The following is a 5390-nucleotide window of genomic DNA, read 5'->3' on the forward strand; positions in this document are numbered from 1 at the left end:
CGTGTCTCTACTCCATGTTGTACAGCGAGAGTCTGAGAGCTAGCCTTTGTCTGTCTGTCCTTTTATGCCATCTGCCATGGTCAGAGGGGCACATTCTCCGATAGGGAGTCGAGTCATTTTCAGCTGTTGTCCTCGGCTGGGGGGGGATGGTGTTGCCTGGAAAGAATTGGCCAGACAGATTCACTTTTGCCTCGAATAAGGAATTATATACTTAAAAGGAGTGTCCTACAATCGATTTAACCCCTTGTATTCTGACCGTGCTAACCAATTGTCCATCTCAGGCTGATAGAAAGGTAGGCACGCAAGTCGATAGACAGATATGTCTGTCGATAGGTCGTCAGACAGGAAACGAAAAGGGAGCAATTTGCCAGCGAATTCTTGCTAATGAACAAGAAGGTATATGACTTTATCGTTTATATATTATATATATATATATATATATATATATATATATATATATATATATATATATATATATATATATATATATATATATATATATATATATATATATATATACATATATAAACGAGAAAGTCACTACCTTCTTGTTCAAACGGGTACTGTGTTAAGTCGAATCCAGAGGTGCAAGCAGGCGTCTTAATGCTTTCAACTTAATCCATACCTACGGGAGTCTTCGCAATTGGAGTGATGCCAGCATTAGGTCAGCTTAAAGTAAAGCAATCAAAGAACGAGCATTACAGATAGCGAGATGATCGAGCTGAGTCAGTTAACCAGTATTTCGACTGCCTGGACTGACAGACTCTATGATATTTCTGTATTCTTGAAATCAGTGCCTTTCTCTCCCTCCTCTACCTATATCTAGAAGAATTTTCTTCTTGCTTCTGTAATATACAGACCCCCGAATACTAAAGAGTTTGACATAATAATTGACCAATTGGATGATATATGTAGAAATCACAAAGACTGGACTATACTCCTATCCAGAGACTTTAACTTTCCTTTCGTAGAATGGAAAGAGCGAATAGGAGACTGTGGTTGTATTTATACATATAAAAAGGAGAGTAATAGTAGTGCAGAAGATAAGAGGCAATTTGAAAAGCTATTAGATATGCTACTAGAACATAACATTCAGCAAATAAATCACCTGCCAACAAGAAAGGATAATATTTTAGACCTAGTATTTGTGAATGAGGTGAACTATGTTAAAGAAATAATAGTGTATAATACAAGTATTTCCCACCATGATGTCATAGAATTAACAGTCCGTTCCAAAGCACATGAAAACAGAGATAAGCAAGAGAAGAAAAAATGGGAAGGATATGGAAAATATAATTTCTATAGTAAAAATATAAATTGGTCAAAAATAAATGAAGAATTAAACAAAGACTGGGAAAACATATTCATAAGTGATAATATACAGGTAAATACAGATATATTATATAAAATATTAGAGGAAATAGTGGAAAAATATATACCGAAGAAGAAAAGTAAACATCAGTCACGCATACCAAGAGACAGAAGAATCTTGTTCCAGAAAATCAGACAGTGGAAAAAAGTTCTTGCAAAAGAAAAGAATGCTTGGAAAGTGATGGAGCTAAAAAGTAAGATAGAAAATGCAGAACAAAAGATTATACAGTCAAAAGAAAAAGAAAATCAGGACCTAGAAAAAAGGACCCTACAAAATATCAAGCAAAACCCAAAAATTTTTTACTCATATGCAAAAAAGATGAATAAAATAAGAGTAGAAATAGGCGCTCTAAGAATTGGAGGGTGATTAACAAATTAAAAAAAGGAAATATGTAACATATTAGCAGAAAGATATAAGAGTGAATTTACACCTAGAATTGATAATGAAGATAATGATACAGAAATAAGAGATGAAAATTGTGAATATTTATCCGACATAGATATTACTGAAGCTGATATTGTGCAGGCTATTAATGAGATTAAAAATGGATCAGCAGCAGGACCAGATGGTGTACCTGTCATTTTGTTAAAGAAAGTGGTTCATTCAATCGCAAAGCCACTCGCAATATTATTAAGACAAAGATTAGATACAGGCAAGATTTATGATGAGCATAAATTAGCGTATAATACTCCAACTTTCAAAGGTGGATCAAGACTAGAGCTAAGTAATTATAGGCCTGTGAGTCTGACATCTCATATTATGAAAGTTTACGAAAGAGTAATGAAAAAATATATAATGAAACATTTAATGAAAAATAGTTTGTTTAATATAGGACAACATGGTTTTGTACCCAGAAGAAGTACACAAACCCAACTGTTAGTCCACCATGAAAGCATATATAAAAATATGATAAACGAAAAAGATACAGATGAGGCTTAGCTAGACTTTGCAAAAGCTTTTGACAAGGTAGACCATAATATATTAGCAAAAAAGATTAGAAGACATTACATTGTGGATAAAGTAGGAAGATGGATAAAAGAATTTTTGCAAAACAGAAAACAGATAGTGATTGCTAACGACGAGAAATCGGATGAAGCTACGGTAATATCCGGTGTGCCACAAGGTACGGTGTTAGCTGCATTGCTGTTTGTGATTATAATTGCAGACATAGACAGTAATGTTAAGGAATCAGTAGTGAGACGTTTCGCCGATGACACAAGAATAAGTAGAGAGATTACTTGTGATGAAGATGGGAACTCGCTACAAAGAGACCTAAACAATATATATATTAATGGGCAGAGATAAATAGGATGGTATTTAACTCTGATAAATTTGAATCAATAAACTATGGTGATAAAGAAGGAATGCTATATGCATATAAAGGACCTAATAATGAGACAATCACAAATAAGGAAGCAGTTAAAGACCTTGGTGTGATGTTGAATAGGAATATGTTATGCAATGATCAAATAGCAATACTACTGGCAAAAGGCAAAGCAAAAATGGGAATATTATTCCAACACTTCAAAACAAGAAAAGCTGAACACATGATTATGCTTTATAAAACGTACATACGTAGTCCACTTGAATATTGCAATATAATATGGTACCCACACTACCAAAAGGATATTGCACAAATAGAGAGTGTATAAAGGTCCTTTACAGCTAGAATAGAAGAAGTTAAGGACCTTGACTACTGGGAAAGACTACAATTCTTAAATTTATATAGCCTTGAAAGGAGAAGAGAACGCTACATGATAATCCAGGCATTGAAACAGATAGAAGGAATTATCGAAAACATCATGGAGCTAAAAATATCAGAAAGAGCAAGCAGAGGTAGATTAATAGTGCCCAAAACTATACCAGGAAAACTAAGGAAAGCACACAGGACATTAATCCACCACGCACCTGCATCGATAATGCAGCGTCTATTCAATGCGCTACCAGCTCATCTGAGAAACATATCAGGAGTGAGCATAGATGTGTTTAAGAATAAGCTCGACAAATATTTAAGATGTATCACAGACCATCCAAGACTGGAAGATGCAAAATATACTGGAAGATGCATTAGCAATTATCTGGTAGACATCTTAGGTGCCTCACACTGAGGGACCTGGGGCAACCCGAACGAACTGTAAGGTCTGTAAGGTAAGGTCCCTGAGTATTGTTACAACCTTCATTAATTCTCTTATCTCCTGATTGACATAAGATTTAAGCTTCTCTCAGGAGGCTGACTCCAAAGAGCTGGTACATCTTCGTGCTAATTAGGAACAACTCTCTCTCTCTCTCTCTCTCTCTCTCTCTCTCTCTCTCTCTCTCTCTCTCTCTCTCTCTCTCCGCTAATTTGCTACCGTATATTGACAAATATTACGTTAAAATCTGAGTTTAATTACTAAGTACATGTTTTGATTTTTATATCACTCTAAATCACTCTTATTTTTGGTACATCTTTCATGGAATCAATTCAAAAGATATTGTAAGCCACAAAACATTGGCGGCTTTTGACGCCAGAGTTTCAACTTTCTTGGAGTTTACGAAATTTAGTTTTACAGAGGTCTTAGGAGTGTATGTGATATAAGTTTGCCATAATGATATTTCATTGTTTTCTTTCCAAACATGATCCGAATTAATTGTGGCTTATCACGATAATAATTAAACCATTTTTAAGGTGTTCAAGAAATTAATTTTTATACTGTATAAAATGTATCGTAAAACAAACTATAATGAATCAAGAAAGGAGAAATAAATTGGACGCGCTGTTAAAAATCCTGGAATTTTACTTCAATTGTTTATTATCTATGAGTATTTCTGTTACTATTTAACATTTCTCGTATGCTGCAGAATTCTGAATTTCTGTTATTTCTTGATGCAATAAATCCTTGTCATAAATATTCATCCGAAATACAGCCTCGGTGTCAGACATGATAATGTTACTGGTATATAGAATAAACAAGCTTCGTGCTATGTAATATATCTCATAGATAATACTGCGAGATATATTAAACTGGCAATCTTTCTCGGTGATTTCTCTTTATTGCAGAAGGCGAGATGGAGAAAGAACAAAGGGAGTAGAATCACACGAGTGGGAAACTAGGGAAAATAAATAAATAAAAGCATTAATGACAATGGCGATAGTTATGAACAATAAAAATCATATATTGCGAGCATCTTGTGACGGAAATAAATATTACAACATCATTTCCGGTTTGTATCACACCTAAGGGCCAGTTTCATCACAGGGAAAGCTTTCGGTAATCATGCTATTATTCACGCTAGATATTAAAAGGCGAATACAAACCATCCTGATAGCTGGCAATGATTTTATATATATGCATAAAGAAATGCTCGGTAATAAAAATGTGTTGCTTGTTAAGGTAACGTAATAGTGATTACTGACGCATGAGATGATTAGTAGTTTTTATGTTTTTTTCATACCGTACACAAATAATAATTAGTTATCATCTTGCATAATATGTACGAACGTATTGGTAACTATGTACATCATCTTCGTGGCTACACCTTCAGCAGGATATTGAATGGTTATTGCTTTTGGTATCGGAAATGGGATCTAATGAGATAATGAAATAATGGAAAAGAAGAGTTCAATAAGTAAATGAATAAGGAAGAAGTAGGATGAGATAATGCATATCCAATTAATAATGAAGTGGAATAAAGGCATTAGTCAAACAGGAAAAGAAATGAAGAACACAAAATAATCAACCACACCCAAAGTGTCAGGACACCACCTTTCGGGAATTCTCTTCTTTCAGCCCTGATGAAACAAGAGCTTCCTTCCTATTGCTAGCTCATTTTTCTTAAACTTGTTGATTATGATGTAGATGACTTCGTGAATAATGTTTCTGGCCCAGATTCTAGTTATAGATTACTTGATTACTTTATTGATTTGATTTGGGTAGCTAAAAAAAAAAAAAAGATTTCCGGTTTAACAGTCAACTTTTTTTGTTATGGTGATAACTTTAGTCTATTATTCCCTCAGTGTCTTTCTTTCCTATTACGA

Source organism: Macrobrachium rosenbergii, chromosome 46 (genome assembly GCF_040412425.1).
Source record: "Macrobrachium rosenbergii isolate ZJJX-2024 chromosome 46, ASM4041242v1, whole genome shotgun sequence".
NCBI classification, from domain to species: domain Eukaryota; kingdom Metazoa; phylum Arthropoda; class Malacostraca; order Decapoda; family Palaemonidae; genus Macrobrachium; species Macrobrachium rosenbergii.